Below are 23,649 nucleotides of genomic sequence, written 5' to 3'. Positions count from 1 at the left end.
ATTTCTTTCTCTTGCCTGACTGCCCAGGCCAGAACTTCCAATACTATGTGGAATAGGAGTGGTGAAGAGAGGGCATCCTTATCTTGTGCCAGTTTTCAAAGGGAGTGCTTCCAGTTTTTGCCCATTCAGTATGATATTGGCTGTGGGTTTGTCATAAATAGCTCTTATTATTTTGAGATACATTCCATCAATACCTAGTTTATTGAGAGTTTTTACCATGAAGGGGTGCTGATTTTTATCGGAGGCCTTTTCTGCATCTATTGAGATAATCATGTGGTTTTTGTCATTGGTTCTGTTTATGTGATGGATTAAGTGTATTCATTTGTGTATGTTGAACCAGCCTTGCATTCCAGGGATGAAGCCAACTTGATTGTGGTGGATAAGCTTTTCGAGGTGCTGCTGGATATGCTTTGCCAGTATTTTATTGAGGATTTTTGCATCGATTTTCATCAGGGATATTGGCCTGAATGTTTTGTGTGTGTGTGTGTGTGTGTGTGTGTGTGTGTGTGTGTGTGTCTGCCAGGTTTTGGTATCAGGATGATGCTGGCCTCATGAAATGAGTTAGGGAGGATTCCCTCTTTTTTTATTGTTTGGAATAGTTTCAAAAGGAATGGTACCAGCTCCTCTTTGTACCTGCAACAGAAGATGGCTATGAATCTGTGTGGTCCTGGGCTTTTTTTGCTTGGTAGGCTATTAATTCCTGCCTCAATTTCAGAGCCTGTTATTGGTCTGTTCAGGGATTGGACCTCTTCCTTGTTTAGTCTTGGGAGGGTGTATTTGTCCAGGAATTTATCCATTTCTTCTAGATTTTCTAGTTTATTTGCATAGAGGTGTTTATAGTATTCTCTGGTGGTAGTTTGTATTTTTGTGGGATCAGTGGTGATATCCACTTTATCAGTTTTTTATCATGTCTATTTGATTCTTCTCTCATTTCTTCTTTATTAGACTGGCTATCAGTCTATCTATTTTGTTAATCTTTTCAAAAAAACAGCCTCTGGATTCACTGATTTTTTGAAGGCTTTTTCATGTTTCTAACTCCTTCAGTTCTGCTCTGATCTTAGATATTTCTTGTCTTCTGCTAGCTTTCGAATTTGTTTGCTCTTGCCGTTCTAGTTATTTTAATTGTGATGTTAGGGTGCTGATTTTAGATCTTTTCTGCTTTCTCCTGTGGGCATTTAGTGCTATTAATTTCCCTCTAAATACTGCTTTAGCTGAGTCCCAGAGATTCTGGTACATTGTCTCTTTGCTCTCATTCATTTCAAAGAACGTCTTGATTTCTGCCTTAATTTCATTATTTAGCCAGTAGTCATTCAGGAGCAGGTGGTGTTCAGTTTCCATGTAGTTGTGCGGTTTTGAGTGAGTTTCTTAATCCTGAGTTCTAATTTGATTGTACTGTGGTCTGAGAGACTGTTTGTTGTGGTTTCTGTTCTTTTGCATTTGCTGAGGAGTGCTTTACTTCCAATTATGTGGTCAATTTTAGAATAAGTGCAATGTGGTGCTGAGAAGAATGTATATTCTGTTGATTTGGGGTGGAGAGTTCTGTAGATGTCTATTAGGCTCACTTGGTCCAGAGCTGAGTTCAAATCCTGAATATCTTCTTAATTTTCTGTCTCATTGATCTAATATTCACAGTGGGGTGTTAAAGTCTCCCACTATTATTGTGTGGGAGTCTAATTCTCTTTGTAGGCCTCTAAGAACTTTCTTTATGAATCTGGGTGCTCCTGTATTGGGTGCATATATATTTAGGATAGTTAGTGTTTCTTGTTGCATTGATCCCTGTAATGCCCTTCTTTGTCTTTTTTGATCTTTGTTGGTTTAAAGTCTGTTTTAGAGAGACTAGGATTGAAACCCCTGCTTTTTTTTGGCTCTCCATTTGCTTGGTAGATATTCTTCCATCCCTTTATTTTGAGCCTATGTGTGTTTTGCACAAGAGATAGGTCTCCTGAATATAGCACACCAATGGGTCTTGACTCTTTATCCAATTTGCCAGTCTGTGTCTTTTAATTGGGGCATTTAGCCCATTTACATTTAAGGTTAATATTGTTATGTCTGAATTTGATCCTGTCATTATGAGGCTAGCTGGTTATTTTACCCGTTAGTTGATGCATTTTCTTCATAGTATCAATGGTCTTTACAATTTAGTACGTCTTTGCAGTGGCTGGTACTGGTTGTTCCTTTCCATATTTAGTGCTTCCTTCAGGAGCTCTTGTAATGCAGGCCTGGTGATGACAAAATCTCTTAGCATTTGCTTGTCTGTAAAGGATTTTATTTCTCCTTTGCTTATGAAGCTTAGTTTGACTGGATATGAAATTCTGTGTTGAAAATTCTTTTCTTTAAGAATGTTGAATATTGGCCCCCATTCTCTTCTGGCTTGTAGGGTTTCTGCAGGGAGATCTGCTGTTAATCTGATGGGCTTCCCTTTGTGGGTAAACCAACCTTTCTCTCTGGCTGCCCTTAACATTTTTTCCTTCATTTCAACCTTGGTGATTCTGATGATTATGTGTCTTGGGGTTGCTCTTCTTGAGGAGTATCTTTGTGGTGTTCTCTGTATTTTCTGAATTTGAATGTTGACCTATCTTGCTAGGTTGGGGAAGTTCTCCTGGATAATACCCTGAAGAGTATTTTCCAACTTGGTTCCATTCTCCCCATCACTTTCAGGTACACCAATCAAATGTAGATTTGGTCCTTTCACATAGTCCCATATCTCTTGGAGGCTTTATTCATTCCTTCTCATTATTTTTTCTCTAATCTTGTCTTCATGCTTTATTTCATTAAGTTGATCTTTAATCTCTGATATCCTTTCTTCTGCTTGATTGATTTGGCTATTGATACTTGTGTATGCTTCACTAAGTTCTCGTGCTGTATTTTTCAGCTCCATCAGGCTATTTATGTTCTTCTCTAAACTGGTTATTCTAGTTAGCAATGCCTCTAACCTTTTTTTCAAGATTCTTAGCTTCCTTGCATTGGGTTAGAACATGCTCCTTTAGCTTGGAGAAATTTGTTATTACCCACCTTCTGAAGTCTAGTTCTGTCAATTCCTCAAACCCATTCTCTGTCCAGTTTTGTTCCCTTGCTGGCAAGGAGTTGTGATCCTTTGGAGAAGAATTGATGTTCTGGTGTTTGGAATTTTCAGCCTTTTTGTGCTGGTTTTTCCTTATCTTCATGGATTTATCTACCTTTGGTCTTTGATGTTGTTGAACTTTGATTGGGGTTTCTGTGTGGACGTCCTTTTTGTTGATGTTGATGCTATTCCTTTCTGTTTGTTAGTTTTCCTTCTAACAGACCCCTCTGCTGCAGGTCTCCTGGAGTTTGCTGGAGGTCCACTCCAGACCCTGTTTGCCTGGGTATCACCATCGAAGGCTGCAGCATAGCAAAGATTGCTGCCTGTTCCTTCCTGTAGAAGCTTTGTCCCAGAGGGGCACCTGCCAGATGCTAGCCAGAGCTCTCCTGTATGAGGTGTTTGTCGACCCCTGCTGGGGGGTGTCTCCCAGTCAGGAGGCAGCGGGGTCAGGTACCCACTTGAGGAGGCGGTCTGTCCCTTAGCAGAGCTTGAGCACTGTGCTGGGAGATTCACTGCTCTCTTCACAGCCAGCAGGCAGGAATGTTTAAGTCTGTTGAAACTGCGCTCCCAGCCACCCCTTATTCCAGGTGCTCTGTCCCAGCGAGATGGGAGCTTTATCTATAAACACGACTGGGGCTGCTGCCTTTCTTTCAGAGATGGCCTGCCCAGAGAGGAGGAATCTAGAGAGGCAGTCTGGCTACAGCAGCTTTGCAGAGCTGCGGTCGGCTCTGCCTAGTTCAAACTTCCAGGTGGCTTTGTTTACACTGTGAGGGGGAAACCGCCTACTCAAGCCTCAGTAATGGCGAATGCCCCTCCTCTGACCAAGCTCGAGCATCCAGGTTGACTTCAGACTGCTGTGCTGGGAGTGAGAATTTCAAGCCAGTGGATCTTAGCTTGCTGGGCTCTGTGGGGGTGGGATCTGCTGAGCTAGACCACTTGGCTTCCTGGCTTCAGCCTGTTTTCCAGGGGAGTGAACGGTTCTGTCCTGCTGGTGTTTCAGGCACCACTGGGGTGTGAAAAAAAAAAAACTGCAGATAGCTCAGTGTCTGCCCAAATGGCTGCCCAGTTTTGTGCTTGAAACCCAGGGCCCTGGTGGTGTAGGCATCCGAGGGAATCTCCTGGTCTGCAGGTTGCAAAGACCATGGGGAAAATGTAGTATCTGGGCCAGAATGTACAGTTCCTCACAGTACAGTCCCTCCTGGCTTCCCTTGGCTAGGGGAGGGAGTTCCCTGACCCCTTGCACTTCCTGGGTGAGGCAACACCCCACCCTGTTTTGGCTCACCCTCCATGGGCTGCACCCACTGTCTAACGAGTCCCAGTGAGATGAGTTGGGTACCTCAGTTGGAAATGCAGAAATCACCCTATACCTATACCATTCTTTCCTAGAACTATACAGCTTTGATTTGCTCTTAGGCAGAAGTTTGTATAGTTGCCAGCTTAGGATCTTTCTCATATGCAAAGTGGATTAATATAATTTTTTGTTACATTTTACTGTATTTGTGGCTTTCACTTTTCTCCTACTGCCAGAAAGTGACAGAGGACTAGACAGACCCCTTCCACACTGCCCCACTTCACTGCAGCCTCTTTTCCTTCCATTCCCAATCTTGAAGAAAACTAGATTTTAGGAATGAAACATCTGTAGGTTTAAAAAGTAAATTAGCACAGTAGGAAAAGTCTGTTGTGTAGAGATGGACAGAGTAAGGTTTGAATGACTGCCATTTAGGAGCCGCTCAACCTTGGGTATGTTGTTTACCTTCCCAAGATTTTGTCAGGTGCAAATGACAAAAGAAACCCAACTGAAACCACCCTAGGCAAGAACTTAAGTTTAGTTGCTTAAAAGTATTGCAGAGCAGCTCATATAAAGACCTGTAGGAACTGGAGTTTCAAGGGCCTGATTCTGGAGCTTAGAACTGCCAGCATTTATGCTATATCCATTTATTTCTACTTTTCTTTGCAAATTGGCCTAATGAACCCTGTAGAAGACCTTCATTATGAGCCCTGTAAAAATCACCTTGTGCTGCTTCAGGCCTGCATCTGTCATTATAAGGTAGGGAAGAAATGGACTATGATTGACAGTTCCATCAGGAATATGTGGACTGGGAGAAGCAGTCTCTGAAGCAGTGTGGTATTATCAAAAGAAAGGGAACAAAAAAGGCTGCTGGGCAGACCTAAATCTCTCTCCTTCTATTCCGCTTTCTCACACACACACGTGCACACATACATAGTGATTACAGTCCTCTAGAGCTAGGAATAGGTTCTAGTAATTTATGTATAGCAGAAAGTGAAAAGATTTCTAAGGTAGGATGTTTTCTTACAATGATCTCTGGGATATTTTCTATTCTAAGCCAGTGGCTTTATCTTAACAACTACAGTCTTGTTTTACACCCCCAAAAGAAGCATGTTTTGTATCATGGGCTTAAAGCTGAAACAAACAAAAAAAGGGAATTCACAATGTGCTTCTTAATCTTTCATTTGGTTTTCATTTCTTAAACAGCTTATCTTTATGTTTTGCTTGTGTGGCTTTGATTGTTGTCTCCTAGGGAGGGAACTTATCATCTGTATCTCATGCAGTGCTGAGTGCTCAAGAAATGATAAATAATAATAATGCTTAAAAGAACAGGCTGGACCAACACAGCAAGAAAGAAACATTGTGTAAATATAAATGAGAGTTTAAAAGCCTGAGTAATTTTGTTTTTTGGCTAAGAGTTTTAGGATCATGATTGCTTTAAAATTACTCTTGCCCTTTGTTTCTTTGATGGTGTCATTGAAAACTGTTTTGATTTGCTATTTTAAAATCTAACTCTTCAAATTTTTACTAATCTAGTAATTCTAGTAGTTTATTACTCAAAGTATAAGATTTCTAGCAGAATTTTTCTCATGTCAGTATTATTTTTGGCACACACAGCATTTATTTATTTGGAGTCATTGGAAAGATTTGACACAGATTGAAACCAACTGTAGGTCTATGTCTGCTGCTTTACAATAAATGAGGAAAAGAAATTCTACTATAATTTTTAAAATGTCATTTTTAAGAAAAAACTTATGGAAAACTTCAAACTTACTAAAAAATAGAGTACAATATAATGAACCTCCAGCTTCAACATTTGCCAATCTCCTCCACTTTTTCCCTCACATATTATAGGGCAAATCCCAGATTTAATGCTACTTCACAAACACAAATGTATTTCAGAATATGTATCTAACTGGTGAAGATATTTTTACATAGCCACAAGGTTATTATCATACTTTAAAAAACCTAAATTTAATATATAAGTCCAAGTTCACATTACATTTTCCTTGACTGCATCAAAAATGCCTTTTATAGTTAGTTTATTCAAATAAGGATCTGAACAAGGTCCACAAATTGTATTTGGTCTCTCTCTCTCTGTCTCTCTCCTTTTTTAAATAGCAGTCCTCCCTTTTCTCTTTTTCCTTTCTCTTTATAAATTTCATTTTAAAAGTTAACATATAGCATATTTTCCCTTTTTTGGTATTCATACGTAACAGTAAAATTGCCTTTTTTGGTTCTGAGAGTTTTAGCATTTATAGATTGATGTGATCACCACCACAGTTAGGATATACAGAATAGTCTTATCACCCCCAAAAACTCCCTCAACAGTCTTTTCACCTCAAAAAATTCTGCCCTTTATAGTCACACCCTCTCCACACCTATTACTATAGTATGTTATCTTTCGAGAATAATTTCTTTCTCTTAGCAAAATATATTTATGATCCATCCATGTTGCATGAGTCAATAGCTTCTTCCTTTTTTGGTGCTAACTGTAGGCATGTACCACAGTTTATTCATTCACCTGTTTACAGACACGTTGGTTAAGATTAAATCTTAATATCTTGTTAAGGTTAAATATCCTGGAGAGGACTTGCTGTGTCACATGGTAAGTGTGTGTTGAAACTTATAAGAAACTGCCAAACTGTTTTTCCAAAGTGCCTGTACCACTTTGCTGACCAACCAGCAATGTAAGAGTTCCAGTTACTTTGAATCTTCTCCAGCACTTTGTTTTTTTAATTTTTGCCATTCTAATAGGTATGTAGTAGCATGTCACCATGGTTTTAATTTGAATTTCCTTTATGTCTAATCATGCAGAACAATATATCATGTGCTTACTTGCCTTTCACATATTACCTTTCTTTTGCCCATTTTTTAATTGTGTTGTTTGTTTTCTTTATGGTGAGTTTTGAAAATTCTTTATATATTCTGGATACTGTCAAGTACAAGGCAAAGCTAGGCTAACAGATTCAGCTGCAAAAAAACAAGACCTTTTTAGACTCAGTTTATTGCTTACATAGAGAGTAAAAAGAAGAGTAGCTAAAGGATCCAGCTCTTCGTTACCTTTGTATAGGGAGACAGTGAAACAAAAGAAGCCAGATGACCACAACAAGAATGATAGGATTCCCTGTTGCTGAGGAGCCCATTTCCATGATACTGCTAAGCAGTTTTTTTAATAGCTGCATTTGTGCCTTAAGGGTAGCAAGACAGGAAGCCTTGTACCTCATCAGAAACCATGAGATAATGACAAAGGGTCTTTGGCAGCCTCCTTGGTATACAGGGAAGCCAGTAAGCAATGGCATGTAGCACTACCTCACAAGCCCCCATGCTTTCCTGTTCCAGGAGGATCACAAAGCATTCTGCCAAGATTCAGCTGCCATTCAAGCCTTGCTTATGTGGCCTATGCAAGGTTGTCAGCCGCTGCAGAGCTGTTCCGCTATAGATACAAGTCCATTGTTAGATATGTGGTTTGCAAATATTTTCTCACTGTAGCTAGTTCATTCTTTTAACAGTTGATTTCTCAGAACAAAAGTTTTTAATTTTGACGAATTTCAGTTTACCACTTTTTTATTTTGTGGGTCATGCATTTGGTGTCATGTCTAAGAACTCTTTACCCAAACCCAAATCATAAGGTTTTCTATGTTTTCTTCTAAGAAGGTTATATTTTATATTGTTCATTTAGATCTATATTCCCTTTAGTAATTTTTTTATAAAGCATGAAGTTTCATGTTAAGGCTTACTTTTTTTGCATCTAAATATCCAACTGTTCCAACACTACTTATTGAAAAGAGTATCTTTTCAGACTGGATAAAGAAAATGTGGTACATATACACCATGGAATACTATGCAGCCATAAAAAAGATGAGATGTCCATTGCATGTCCATTGGAGGGACATGGATGGAGCTGGAGGCCATTATCCTTAGCAGACTAACTCAGGAACAGAAAACCAAATACCGCATGTTCTCACTTATAAGTGGGAGCTAAATGATGAGAAAACATGAATACATAGAGGGGAACAACACACACTGGGGCCTTTTGGAGGATGGAGGGTGGGAGGAGGGAGAGGATCAGGAAAAACAACTAATGGATACTAGGCTTAATACCTGGCTGATGAAACAATCTGAACACAAACCCCCATGACACAAGTTTACCTATGTAACATACCTGCACTTGTATCCCTGAACTTAAAATGTTTAAAAAGAAGAAGAAATAAAACTTTTTCGGGGCAAATTTGTAAAAATAGCAAAAGAAATAAAGGGCATCCACATTGGAAAGGAAGAAGTCCACCAAAAAAACTATTAAAACTGATAAATTCAGTAAGTTGCAGGATACAAAATCAACATACAAAAATCAACAGCATTTCTATATGCCAACAGCATACAATCCAGAGAAGAAATCAAGAAAGTAAAACCATTTACAATAGCTACAAGTAAAATAAAAGATTAACTTATCCACCTGATGAAGTTGTAGAATTGTTGAGAGGGACTCAGGAAAGTCACCTTAAAGGCTCTGTTTGCTTTCCTGCTCTTCTTTCTTCCTGCTGCCTGGGAAATGGATAGTTATGATTGGGGTTCCACCAGCCATCTGGGACCATGAGATTGCTTTGAAAATGGAAGCCAGGGCTGAGAATGGAGAAGATAAAATAATAGAAAGGAGCCTGGGTCTCTGGTGACTTTGTGGAGCTGTTATAACAGTTCTGGAATAATTAATCTGTAGACTAATTTTACTGCATTTTATTGATTCTTAAGATGCACTATTTATGTATCATTAAAAAAACACTGCCAATCAAACTCATACAATACTTTCTTACTGCATGAACTGTGAAGTTATTCTGATCTCTGAAATGTTAAAGTGTGGAAAAAAGGTGTCTTAGAATCAATAAAATATGTTAAAGGATTAACCCTTCTGTTTTAAAGCTATCATTATTTTGAGTTTTCTCATACATTATACACAACCTATTTTCCTAGTTTTTAATTTTAGACTGAGAACTTCTTGAGGTTTCTTAGTCCACTTTCATTAGGGAGTTCCCATTTTAAGTATATTTTGATGAGTTTCGACAAATGCATGCACCCATTTGACTTCCACCATGGTCAAGATATAGAACTTTTTTGTCACCCTTTAATCCCATCCCAGTCAATTCTCCCCACCCCAACCCTAAGAAACCACTGATCTGTTTTCTGTCATTATTGGTTAGATTTGTCTTTCTCTAGAGCTTTATATAAATGGAATCATCCAATATTTATGATTCTGTGTCTGGCTTCTTTCACTCAGCATACTGTTTGAGACTCATCCTTGTTGTTTTATATATCAGTAGCTTCTTCTTTTTATTTCTGAGTGGTATTCTATTATACCACTATAATAGAATACAAAGAAAAATGTACCATAATTTATCCTTTCATTTTTTTTTTTTTTTTTTGAGATGGAGTTTTGCTCTTGCTGCCCAGGCTGGAGTGCAATGGCATGATCTCCACTCACTGCAACCTCTGCCCCCTGGGTTCAAGTGATTATCGTGCCTCAGCCTCCCAAGTAGCTGGGATTACAGGCATGTGCCATCATGCCCGGGTAATTCTGTATTTTTAGTAGAGATGGGGTTTCACCATGTTGGTCAGGCTGATCTGGAAATCCTGACTTCAGGTGATCTGCCCGCCTCGGCCTCCCAAAGTGTTGGGATTACAGGCGTGAGCCACCATGCCCAGCTCTTTATCCTTTCAAAGGTGATGGATCTTAGGGCTGTTTCCAGTTTGAGGCTGTTGTGAATAAAAGTGCCATGGATACTCATATACACAGGGAATCACTTTGTTCCCCTGTAGTCATGGGCCAGTTCTGTTCTCTGTTATACTTAGCCCTAGTTCGAAGATTCTTATAGGTCTTGCTACCTACCTCTACCTTTTGTCTGCTTGTTTATAGATACTGGTTAGTTAAAGCTAAATCTGTCCTGAGTAGGGATTATCATGTTTAGCCGTTCTGCTTCTATTTCCCTCTCTAAACCTGATCATAAAAGAAGAATTAAATATACTGGAATATAATAGTGGGGGACAGTTTCTCAGGGCATAGAAATGTGGAGAAATAAATAGGACAACCTCGAATAGAGTAGGGTAGGGTAGGGTGGGGTGGGGTGGGGTGGGGTGGCGTGGCGTGGCGTGGCGTGGCGTGGAATGGAATGGAATGGAATGGAATAGAATAGAATAGAATAGAATAGAATAGAATAGAATAGAATAGAATAGGCTTTCTATTCTGTGAGAGGTAGTGAGGAAAGAACTCTGGCTTTGGACCCAGTCAGGTCTGTCTTCGAAATGGGCCATTTATTAGCATAAGAATCTAGGTACATTAATCTCACTGAGCTTCATATTTTTTTCACCTGGAAAATGAATATAACATTCACTTTCTGGGATGTGAAAATTAATTTATCCAGACAATAAATATGCATTGAGAATCCACATGTGTCAGGCCCTGTCCTAGGCTCTAGGGATACAGCAATGAGCGAACCAGCAAAAGTGCCTGACTTCATGGAGCTTATGGTCTAATTTAGGGCGATAGACTACAAAAGTAAAAAAATCAAAATCTATGTTACATTAGATGCTGATAAGTGCTATGGAGAAAAACAAAGTAACGAAGGGGGATAGAAAAGCCCCTTCTTGGCTGTGAGTTGCTTGAAATTAAAGATTGATCTTTCTCCTTTATCTCTAGCATTTATCACAGTGTCAGCTATACTAAGTGTTGCATGAATGTTTCTTGAGTGAAAGGAATGACTGAATAAAAACCAGTGTTGAAGAGAGAAGTTTATCTCATGAAATCATTGTAATACTGCTTACCTGGACATTTTTTAAAGCTTCCAGATAGGTAATTATTATGTCAGCAAGAATGGTGCCCTTTACTTCTCCTTGTTCTTGCTGGATTTTAAAGTGTTCTATTCTTACCACTGTTATATTTTTTCTTGGAAATCAGAATGCTTTTAATGTACCTTCTAAATGATATGTCCTTGATTTTAAAAAAACATTAACTACATGCACTTTTCAGGCTGTTGCTGAGTAATATAGAAAATAATTTGACAAATGATTCAGTATATCAATTTTTGTAATAAGGAGAACTGATATTCTATAGTGTCTGGAAAACTGGCATGTATATGCTACAAATAATAAAATCATGCTTTAGAACAATATTCATTGTCAAGGGATAGTGTGCTTAACATGTAGCTAAATGGGATACAAAACCAGTATGCACAGTGTCATACATATAAAATACAACAGACTTTGCATATGATTGTGGTTTTCTTCTTTGTGCTTTCCTATATATTTTATATCAAACCTGTATTACTTTGTTAATCATCTCCCCACATTCCTATTAAACCGAATATAAAATAGGGAAAATGTACATGTATGATAGCTTGATAGATTGAAATATTTATTTAAGGTCTGTAACATTTAGCAGGCGGCAGGGCTGACTAGAAGATAAAAGAATTAATCTGGAGCGGCCGGGTGTAGTGGCTCACGCCTGTAATCCCAGCATTTTGGGAGGCCGAGGCGGGCAGATCACCAGGTCAGGAGATCTAGACCATCCTGGCTAACATAGTGAAACCCCGTCTCTACTAAAAATACACACACACAAAAAAATTAGCCTGTCTTGGTGGCGGGTGCCTGTAGTCCCAGCTACTCGGGAGGCTGAGGCAGGAGAATGGCATGAACCCGGGAGGCGGAGCTTGCAGTGAGGCGAGATCGCACCACTGCACTCCAGCCTGGGAGACAGTGTGAGACTCCGTCTCAAAAAAAAAAAAAAAAAAAAATTAATCTAGAGTATTGGAAACAGCCTACCTCCCACGGCTATGTGATGAACAAATTACATAATATATGTAGAAATGCTGTATGAATCACTATTTGTGTAGTTACAAAGCTTAATCCCTTTGTCATCCTCTATAAACTCCATGAGGACAGGGAATTTGTTTACTAGTATATCTTCATTAGCCATCACAAAACGTGTTCAATAAACATTTGGCAAATATATAAATATTTTGTTTGGTAGCAAAAAATTATTTCACAGGAGAAAACTACCATTAAATGATATGATGTCTCTACAGTTCCCTCAGGTTAAAATCTGAATTCCTGTCATTCAAGATTTACTCAATCTAGTTGACAATGTACTTTTCTGCCCCCCAAATATTCACACAACATCTCCTCAAACCACCCAAGGACACTATCTCCTGAACTATTGATGCCTTCCTCCTCTCTCTTAAGTCTTTTAAACGTCCAACTCAAATCCAGAATCTTCCTTTGATCTATCTTAACACATGCTTATTAGATGTCTCAAACTGCTAATTAAAAAAACAAAACTTTAAAAAATACTTTATTCATTTTTGCATTTCTGTCCCCAGGGACTAGGACAGTCCTTTGAATATGGTAAATATCCAATAAATACTTACTGATTTAATTATTTTTCACATCATTAGCTTACAATTTTTATTACAATGAAAGTAAATCAATTTCCTAAAATTCTTCCCTTGCCCCATATCGAGGTGCAATTATTCAGTAATTAAAAAATATATCTCCAATAAATGCAGCTGGTCATAAAAATTATTTCAGTAATATCACAATCTACTAGAAGAACCAGGAACAAGTAGCTAATTTTCCAATTCCAGTTATCTACGTTACGGATTACGCTTTGTTATGACTGCAATTCCCTGGATTTCTCCCCTCTTCCGCCCCCGGGATCTTATCCAATTGATAAGGTTAAAATAATGGCTATTATCCTTCTGGCTTCAAAAGCCTAGTGCTCTTCGTTCCTTAAATCATTTCATGTGTAAATTCGGTGCTTAGGAAAGACTGTGATACAACATCTAAGAAGCTACATTTAGAGTTCAGTTTTAAAAAAATCGAGTTCTTGGCTGGGGAAGTGCCCAGGTGCAGGTTTGTTTTGTGGTGAGCGGTTCGCGGGGCCAGGTGCAAGACGCTCAGAAGTGTTTTTGGGTGTCGCTGGCCAACTATCTCCACATAAACTCCGTTTGTTTATTTGACAGCGTTACTGCAGAGGGGAGTTAAGTCCAGCGCCACTCAAACCAGATTTGTAGAGACTTAAAACTGCTTTGTCTGGTTTTTTTTTTTTTTTTTTAATCATAAAACCACCCAGTTGGATCCAAGGCAAATTTGTCACCTACTTCAGGGCCCCTCTGAGGGTCAGAAAGAATTATGAGCGGATTTGAACGCACGGCCCAAATAAAAGCAAACGCACGGAGACTTGCGGACTTGACAATTGTGAGAAATCTCTTAAAACTCGCCTGTGGAGCGGTGGGCGAAAGCCGCGGACGCCAGCAGTAGTCGAGGCCCCGGCGCGGACGGCAGGGAATGAAGTCGCCTGACTTTTCCTCAGGGTTTTGTTTTTCTGTCACGGAGGTACAAAAATAGCAAAGCAGGGGTGGGAAGTCTCCTGGCCGTGTTTTTTTTTTTCCCCCTCGCCACGGATGGCACTGGGAAAGAGAAGGGAGGAAGCGGGAGCTGCACGGAACCCGTCCCGAGGGAGCCGAGATAAACCCTGCACCAGACTTAAGGGCATCGTGCTCCTGCCACTTCCAGAACACTCCGAGCCGCTTCTGCAGGCCCCGCCCCCTGCCGGGGTTTCCCCGCCACCCGCTTCATTTGCATGGCGCTGCCCCTCCCCCGTTGCCATTGGCTAGCGCCGGGCCCCGCCCACTGCTCCCAGACCGCGGCAGGGTTCCGTCCACCCGAGCCGCACGGAGCTGCGGGCAGCGGGCGGACTGTTAAACCGCGGCGGCGGCGGCGGCGGCCGGGGCGGGAGCGGGGCGCGCTCTGGAGACGAGTCAGCGGCGCCCCGGGTGGGGGAGGCGGGCGGGCAGCTAGAGATCACCTCAGCAGCCCCCACCACGGCCGGACCGAAGGTGCGGCGGCGGAGGGGAGCCAGGGCGCCCCAGCAGGCGAGTGGCCGGCGTCTCAGCGGCGGGATGACGGGGGTGGGTCTTCCCTCTTGGGGACGGCGGCAGCGCGGGGAGGGGAGAAGACTGCCGGGTGGACTTGCGGGTCAGGCGACCGACCGGCAGCCCCTTCGCCCCCCGAATCCTCTGGGCTGCTGGACTCTGGTCTCGGCACGGGATCGCGCTCTAGGGCGGGGGTCTGACCGCAGCCAAATTTAAACGGCTAAACCTAACAGCCTTGGCAGCTGGGGAGGGAAGGGGTCTAGGGAGGGGTGGGGGCGGACCTAGACGCCGGTCACGTGGGGGGTGGGGCTTGGCAGACCTCCCTTTTGTTTTGGCTGGCGCGTGCGCAGAAGGCAGAACACGTGGTTTCCTGGACCCGCCTCTTGCCTCATCGGCTGAGCCTCACCCATTGCGGGTGTGGTGACGGCTCTTTTGAGGCGGCTCTGAGGCGGAGCCCACTGGATTTGATGAGACCCCTATTTTATTTATTTCACACTTTCAGGAAAACGTAGATTTGGGCTTTAGAGTTAGATGGGATAGAGCAGAATCTAGGGGATTTTTGAGGGACAGTGCTTCCAAGTTTGTGTCACCGGTGTGCTGAGGAAGGGACCGGTCTTGCTGGAAAAAGTCAGATTGCGTGGTGTTTGGTAGCAAGAAATACCAGGCGGTATCCTGGCCGTTTCAGAAACCACAGGAAAGGAAAGAGGCTGGCTTTGCAGTCGGGAGGGCAGGCACTGGATGGACGTTCTTGTAATGTTTTCTTCTTACTCTGGGAGAGTCCGTTTTTGTTTGTTTTTTTGTTTGAACTGTGGTAAGCACATTCCGTTTTTGATTCCCCAAACTTCAGGACATTCATGTTCTGGCGAGGTTTAGGAGACAAACTTCCTTCGTCTTTAGCCAGTTTGCTTAACTTCATCTGAGTTTGGGTCAGTAATAATTTTAAAAATATTGCTGGATGGGGCAGGTTTGTTAGCCACAAAACCTAAGTGAAGTGAGCACTGCAGACAAAACTGGCAATTTCTGACTAGGAAAAAATGACTCTAAAAATAATTCAGTATTGAGAAAGAGGCTTAACAGTGAGTGGTCTCTGCCTTTCCCGTTCTTAATAACTAGCCATTTCTTTGGGTTAGTCACCTCTCTGATGTCAAACTTGTTTCGTTTTTGTAAAGTTTCATAATATGGTCTCTGTCTTAAGAGATTGTAAGAAAGAAGAAATGCCTTGTATTAGGAAAAGTGATTCCTAATCTCTACCAATTGCCAAGTAGTGTTATTTTTATAACAAAAGTGAATTTTTTAAAAGCCCACATGTTGGGGAAATATAAACAATGAATTAATCATGAAATAGAATATATTTGAGTATCTTTAAAATCTGTTGTAACCATTATCTTTGGTTCTCCCTCAGTTTCCACCTACTTAGATCAGTGTCAGCGTCTGCAACCATTTCCTCATGGTTTTAATCTACATGGATTATTCTCTCCCGCAAACTGTCTGGAGTAATTTTTTATGTGAAACTTCTTAATCCAGGCCAGTTCTCTCACATTGACTTTTAACATTTACATTTTAATTTTGTTTCATGATGCGCCTTTGCAAATAACAATCGATTATTTTGTTAAATCTTATTTATTATAAAGTAATTGGAAAATAGATGAGTGCAAATAAGAAAAATATAAATATTTTGTACTTTAAATATTTCTGTATGCATATATGTGTATTTTTCCTAAAACTGAGATCACATGGTATTTTCATTTAACTCAGACATTCGCATATCATTATTCTTTGACAAATATTTTTAATAGCTGCTTAACATTTCGCCATGTAACTATCATATTTTAAATTTTTTCTGTTGACACGTATGTGGGATGTTTCTGGTTTTGCTAGTGTATATTTCACTACAGACAATATCCTTTTACATAAACCTTTGAAATTTCCCCCCCTTAGATTTGTAGAAGAGGAATTACTGGGCCAAAGAGTCTGTTTTTGTTGTTTGCTTGTGTGTGTGTTTTTTAAGGCTCTTATGTCATCACCAAATTACAGAATGTTGTATTGATTTACAGTGATCTAGTGGTATGTGTGTGCCTCCCATTATGTCTTTGTTTATCACCTAGTATTAGGCTTTAAAACTAAAAACCTTGCTTTAATTTGCATTTTAAATTTTTTCACTCTAATCTGTGATGTATCTGTTTTATTTTTTAACTTATTGTAAAGTGCTTGAGAGAAAGAAATATATTTCATGTTTGACATGCTGCAGATCACTTAGTGGGTGCTCAATAAATACTTGTCAGTGGGTTAATATTTATCTTTTTTATCTATGGAAGATCAGGAAATTGTCTTTTGCTTTTTGTTTTACTCAGTTTACTAGTACATTGTTAGTAATATACTATTATTGTTGGATTCATAACTTTTACTACTTTTTCATTCAGGTGAGGCCTCAGTGATCTGATCACAGTTGTCTACCAGAAGGTCAATTAACTTCTCATAGCCCAACTGCTGCATTATCCAAGAACTTCACCCAATTTTGATGCCATTTATCATGATACCTTAGATTATTTCATTTCCTTTACTCATTCATCTGTCTTCTATGGAATTAACGTAAAGGTTTCACTGATCAATGTAGTTTCACTTGTAGCTTTTACTGTGTTTGACAAAAAATGATGCCTGCTATCTGAAGTTCCTTTATTATTGAGATGGTTCTTGGTAGCTCACTTCTTATTGCCTATAGGATCCTTTATGCCCTTTAATCTACCACATAAATCTTATAAATAATATGTAATCCTTGTTTTCATGATGTTTTTCATGTATTCAGATAATCTCTCCATACCCTTATTTTGTCTATATAGTATTAGATGGTAGTTGAAGGAGGCAGAGAGCTGCTTTCTTCAGGTATAGAATTATGCTTAGGGTTGTTTACTGATTGGGTTCATCAAGATACAAACAGAAAGGAATGGGGCTGCTTGCAGCAGGAGTGACAGTTATTGGACAATTGGCAACTAATTTACTAATTTTAAAGCATATCTCTCATATCGCTATCCTTAAAGCTGATACTGCATTATAGTACTTTAATGGAATAATTTACATCATGATGACCCTGAATCATAAATACAATCTTACATTACTTTTAGTATGTTCCATTTAGAAAGGCAAGGAAGATATATAATTTCCAAGAGATTTCTACCTTTCTTTTTCTTTTAAATGTTGTTTTATGGGGACTTTTCACTGAATTGTACTCCTTATTCCCTAATCATGTGGGATAAACACCCAGCAAATGTTAATAAAAATGGTACTATTAAACTTGCCAGTAGATAGTCTATAATAAAAATCCAAAGACTATTCATAATGGAAATTTTAAATACTTGATGTTATTTTTAGGTTCTTAGAAACATTTCTGTATGGACGTGAAAATTCATTAATAATATTGAGACTTTGTTAATATTCTAAAAATATTTATGAACTTTTTGTTTATTTTATATAATATTGAGGCTTTGTTTCCAGTCCAAGACAATTCTCAAGTGTGTTGTTTTTATTTAAACAAATTTTTATTCGGCAGTAGGTCATTAATCAGTGTTTATTCATGTGAAGTTAAATTGAAGCTAAAGTATATAGACTGAGTAAATGTGATAGTGTACTTCTACATGTAGATTTTTGGATCCAAATCGATATACACAGAAAAAAATGACTATGAGTCATGCACTTACAAGTGAAAATAATTCTGCTTGAAGTATGATCTGTTTGATGTGTTATGTAGCCACCCAAGTGGCTTTATCTTTAATTAAATTCCTTTAGTCTTCAAAGAGAATTCCTTTTTAGGCATAGTTTTCAAAGTGGAAGAAGTTCTTGCTTATAAAACATCATTGAATATAAAGTACTGAGCTGACTGAATCCTAGTTATGCCAGTTACTGCAGTGTTTACTGCAGTAAATTGAGAATTCCTGTAAAGTGGCATGAAGAAATCTTGAAAACAACACTGTATTTTGTATTCCTACTTTCCATTAATTCCTGTATTTTTGAGGAATAAAACTGTACCAGTGTGAGCTCATTCTTTTTTTGTTTGTTTAATTGGACTTTTCCCTGCTACAATTCAGTAACTTTGAATCCTCATATATTTTTTATTTATTTATTTTTAAATTTTTGTAGAGACAGTGTCTCTCTGTCACCCAGGCTGAAATGCAGTGGCACGACTGTACTCCTCTAGTCTCCTTATAGTGTAGAGATAATGTTTAAAAACTTCTCATATTTTGCTAAAAGAATTTGTCTTTTTTCTACTCTTTCTTTCTGTAATTGGCCTAGGTTAGCTATATGAAACATTTAGGTCACAAGTGTGGAAATAATTTATTATTTGACCCTACTTCAGGGTTCTCCCCTCTCTCAAAATACTGTTGGTAGTCTTTTCACTTTATTTAAGCATCAAGTATAAATCTGCTGTCTTTCTGATAATGTTTTCCTAGTTTGTTTCTTTGCTCTGCATTTAAGAGAGCTGGGATTATCCAGATTCCAGTTAAAAGAATAAATTTAATGTTCAGGGGCAGATTTGGATAGGATATTTTCCATGGCATATATGGAATATATATATGCATTCTAGAACATAAATGAGAATCTGGAGCAGTATTTTAGGGGATAGGAATTCAGATTTGGCCTTTAATCTTTAATGCACATTCTCAGGAGGAAGAGTGGTTCTTATATAGATTATCAGTTTCAACTCTGAGCGTTGAGATTAGATTAGCAAATTTTTTATTTTTCTTTAGAAAGTTTGTCAAAAATTTTTTGAAATATGTGACCTATGTATTAATTTGTAAAGGTCTGATTATTAACTGTCTGGACCACCTCAGTAACTATTGACTTGGTAATTATCTCACTGTGTACATGCACCTTTTGAGGTTGATGGCTTTTACTGTATTTCATGATGTCCAAGGGATCAGATTGCATTTAATTAATGCTAAATTCATAAATATGTATGGTTTAGAAATCTTAAAAAATATAGATTAAACTCCTAATGGAAAGTCTGGAGACAACAGGGCAAGACCTTTTATTTGTAGTACAGTAGTCCATCTTTATTTTTGGGGTATATGTTTCAGATCCCCAGTGGTACCTGAAATCGCAGACAGTACTTAACCGTATATATACTTTATTTTTTTCTAACCATACATACATATGATCAAGTTGAATTTACAAATTAGGCATAGTAAAAGATTAGCAACAACAGTAGTAGAACAGTTATAACTATACATAAAAGTTATGTGAATGTGCTCTTCTTGCTCGCTCTCAAAATATCTTACCGTACTGTAGTCACCTGTTTTTGGACTGCAGTTGACCACAGGTTACTCGAACCATGGAAGTGAAACAGCTGATAAGGGGAGACTACTGTTACACAATTTCAGAACAACTAATAGTAACTCATGCTTTCCTTAATTCACAATGTTCTTTGGATTAAATTGTAGACCCAAAATTAGAATTTATGGTATAGATTTAACTTTACAGTCTACCCATTGTTTTTATCAGATTAACTTAATTTTATTTATAATAATTTCAGAGCAACTAATGCCTTAATTCACAGTGATTGTTCTTTGGATTAAATTGTAGTCTAAAAATTAGAATTTATGGTGTAGATTTAACTTTACAACCCCCCCGTGTTTTTATTAGATTAATTTTATTTATAACAAATTTAATATAACCAAAAACAAAAAAATTGATTCTTTCTAGTTTTAAAAAATGTTTATTATTTAAAGACATAAGCTTTGTCTTGTCTTACTGAAATTCTCTCTGGTGTTTTTTAATAAGACTTCTTAAAAAAACCGGAGATACACTGAGTTTGGAATTGCTTACTGGAGGATTATTTACTTGATAGACTATCTCTAACAGTTTTATAACAGACTGGTTTTTGTTTTGTTTTGCCATCCATAACATTTCTGGGCTGCTGATGCGCTAAGGAATTTTTTTTGTTTTTTGTTTTTTGGTTTTTTTTTTAGTAAAATTGGAATGTAAGTTGAAAATTCTGTTGTAAAAACGTAAAAGTATGCCAGTGCTTTGGTGGGCAGATCACGAGGTCAGGAGTTCGAGACCAGCCTGGCCAACATGGTGAAACCCCATCTCTACTAAAGTTAAAAAAATTAGCTGGGCATGGTGGCATGCACCTGTAATCCCAGCTACTTGGGATCCAGCTGGGGCAGGAGAATCGCTTGAACCCAGGAAGCGGAAGTTGCAGTGAGCTGAGATTGTGCCATTGCACTCCAGCCTAGGTGGAGGGGCGAGACTCCATCTCAAAACAAAACAAAACAAAAACAGAAAAAATAAAAGTAAAATTTATACCCAAGAAACATAGTTGGTTTTTGGATTATCTAGAACTGTTACCTATTGACAGAATCAAGATTATGTATCTAGTTGCTTTCTTTGACAGAGGACTGATATATTTTCATAACTTAGTTTTGCTTCTTAAATTCTGTAAGTTTGATATTTTCATTTCTGTGTGTTGTGACAAAAAGTTTAATTCTTTTTTCCAGTTTTCTTCCTTCTAGGTTCTTTGAAGTTCTGCATCATTAGACTAAATTCTTTTAGAAAAGGGACCTCTTGTTCCTAAGTATCTTGGGTGTATATGAAAGAAATAATCATCAAAGATGATGGTGGTGCCTAGAGTAATATAATAAAGTATTTTAATAGTTGTAAAGACATTTCTTAGATTTAGCAAGGATCCAAATACTCCTGCCCAATTATGTGTATAATTGGAAACCTAAATAATTAGAAACTGAGTATTTATAGGAAGATCCAGGTGCTTTTTAGAAAGCTATTTGAAGATTTATTTTCCATAAACTTTCCATAAAGCCTAGAATACTATAGGTGCCTAAAAATATTAAACAATAGATTTGGCCAAAAAATTGGGGGACTGAAATATAGTAGTCGATAGTTGATCCCTGGTTACAAGACTTGGCACACATACAGAGGAATAGAAAATAGCTTATCAAGATGTTTATGTATTGATTACATGTTGATATATGATACTTTATGTATATGATGACATTAAATTTAATTTTTCATGTTTCTTTACTTCTAAAATTATGTCTAGTAGTAGCAAGTTTAAAATTACATATGTAGCCACTTCATATTTCTATTGGACAGTTACATTCTATACTAATGTTTCCTAATTTTTTTGCCTTGAGACTCCTTCACAATAAAATATATCTCATGAACCTTCTTCCTTGAAATTTTAAAATAATTTTACCATTATGGATAGTATTTGTTCAAGAAATATTTATTATGAGCCTGCTATGTGCCATAAAATATTCTAGAATACGATGATGAGTGAACACATAACACCTGCCTTCATGTAGCTTTTGATCTATTTGGGGAAAATATGTGATGAAGTAATTTCTAGTAAAAATTTTTAAATGGATCATTTGTTATAAGTATACTATTGTATATAAAATTTCATGTAATATAATTTTATATAGTGCTTCATTTATTATGTGATAGTTTGGTGTTCTCTGAGCTTCCTGGATATGTGGTTTGGTGTCTGACATTAATTTGGAGAAATTCTTAGTCATTATTGTTTCAATTTTCTTTTCTTGTTCTCTTCTCCTTCTGGTATTCCCATTATGCATATGTTACACCATTTGTAATTGTCCCACAGTTCTTGGTTGGATAGTCTCTTCTTCCTCAAACCCCCTGCCATCTTTGTTCTCTTTCCTTTTTAGTTTTGGAGGTTTCTATTGCTGTATCTTCAAGCTTAGTGCTACTTTCTTCCACCACATCCAGTCTACTACTAAGCCCATCAAAGACATTATTTTTGTTGCAGTGTTTTTGATTTCTAGCATTTCATTTTTATTCTCTTTTTAGAATTTCCATCTCTCTTCTTACATTACCTGTCATTTGTTGCATGTTGTCTGTTTTTTCCATTAGAGGCCTTAGCATATTAATCATAGTTGTTTTAAATTCCTGGTCTAGTAATTCCATCATTCCTGCCATATCTAAATCTGGTTCTGATGCTTGCTGTCTCTTCAAACTATCTTGTTTGCCCTTTAGTGTGCCTTGTCGTTTTCTCTTGAAAGCTGAACATGATGTGCTGAGTAAAAGGAACTCTAGTAAATAGGCTTTTAATAAGATGTAAGGATAGAAAAGATGTTCTATATTCCAATGATAAGGTCTGTCTTTCAATGAGCCTGTGCCCTGGGCTGTGAACTTCACTAGTGCTTCTCAGTTTTTCCCTGCTTAGGTAGGATAGAATGGCTAGAGGCTGCTGGAGTTGGATATTTAGTTAATATGTAACCTTTTAAAAGCAATACATTCCTTAAAAAGTAATATCGGCTTTGCTATCTTCATCTGCTTGACCTGTTTAGCATTTGACAGAACTGACCATGTTATACACTTCTAAACACGTTGGTATCTTGATTTCATACACTTCTGGATTTCCTCCTATCTCACTGATGATCTTTTCAGTTTTCTTTTAGCGTCCTTCCTCTTTTATAGCTCCTCTTCCTTTGCTCAAGTAAATGTGAGTAAACCCCCACGTTTTGTCCTGGGCTCCTTTCTCTTTGCTTATACCCACTCCCTAGGGTAAATACTATTTATATGCCAGTGACTCTGCAAAATAATCTCTCTAATTATGAATTCTTGCTTGAACTCCAGACTTGTTTTTATAGCTGTTTCCACTAGAATGTTTAAAATACACTTAAAAAGTAACATATCCAAAACAGAAATTTTTATTTTTTTCTTCTTCAACTTTCTTCCTCCCCGAGTCTGCTCCCTTAGGTCAGAAAATAGCACCACTGACCACCCAGTTGCTCAAGCTAAAAACCTAGGAGTCATCCTTGATTCCTTCCTTTCCGTTAATTCCTGTTAAGTCTTTGTCAAGCATTGTTGACTCTGTCTTGAAACAAGTTCTTTAATTTTTTAATTTTTATTGATATACATATATATATATATACCTGAACCACTAAATTTGGGGGTAATATATTAGACAGTAATAAATAATGAATACACTTGGATATGAAGACCAATTCTTCATATCAGTTGAATATGTCCAATTAGTCTTGGATAAAAATATATGTGTGTGTGTGTGTGTGTGTGTGTGTGTGTGTATATATATATATTTTTTTTTTTTTTTTTTTTTAAATAGAGACAGGGTCTCACCATATTACGCAGGCTGGTCTCAAACTCCTGGGCTCAAGTGATCCTCCCGCCTTGGCCTCCCAAAATACTAGGATCACAGGCATGAGCCACCATGCATACCCATCATCTACCCCATAAATATATACACCATCTTTGTACCCACAAACTTTAAAATAAAAATTTTAAAAAATTTTTATGCTTTTCAAATCAGTATTCCTCATTACTCATTTTGCCTTGAACAAATTGTTTACTATCTGTATAAATGAAATAATACCTAAAAAAATAAA

The 23,649-nt window shown here is 38.1% G+C and overlaps 1 protein-coding gene across 5 annotated transcripts in view; it reads left to right on the top strand.

Annotated features, from left to right (window-relative positions):
• Positions 1-14,124: 14,124 nt before the first annotated feature.
• The window catches only part of KANSL1L (KAT8 regulatory NSL complex subunit 1 like), a 149,888-nt gene continuing 140,363 nt past the window's right edge, over positions 14,125-23,649 (top strand). For 3 of the 5 annotated variants that reach the window (XM_016950419.4, XM_009444178.5, XM_016950420.4), the window contains exon 1: positions 14,228-14,305. The gene's annotated coding sequence lies outside the window, so the exon portion shown is untranslated. Of the gene's footprint in view, positions 14,306-23,649 lie in introns of all 5 variants that reach the window. The other 2 variants (XM_009444180.5, XM_516062.9) reach the window with 2 other exon arrangements.

Source organism: Pan troglodytes, chromosome 13, assembly GCF_028858775.2.
Source record: "Pan troglodytes isolate AG18354 chromosome 13, NHGRI_mPanTro3-v2.0_pri, whole genome shotgun sequence".
Classification (NCBI taxonomy): Eukaryota; Metazoa; Chordata; class Mammalia; order Primates; family Hominidae; genus Pan; species Pan troglodytes.
Note: the sequence above shows the minus strand (reverse complement) of the source record. Positions and strands in the feature narration are given on the sequence as shown.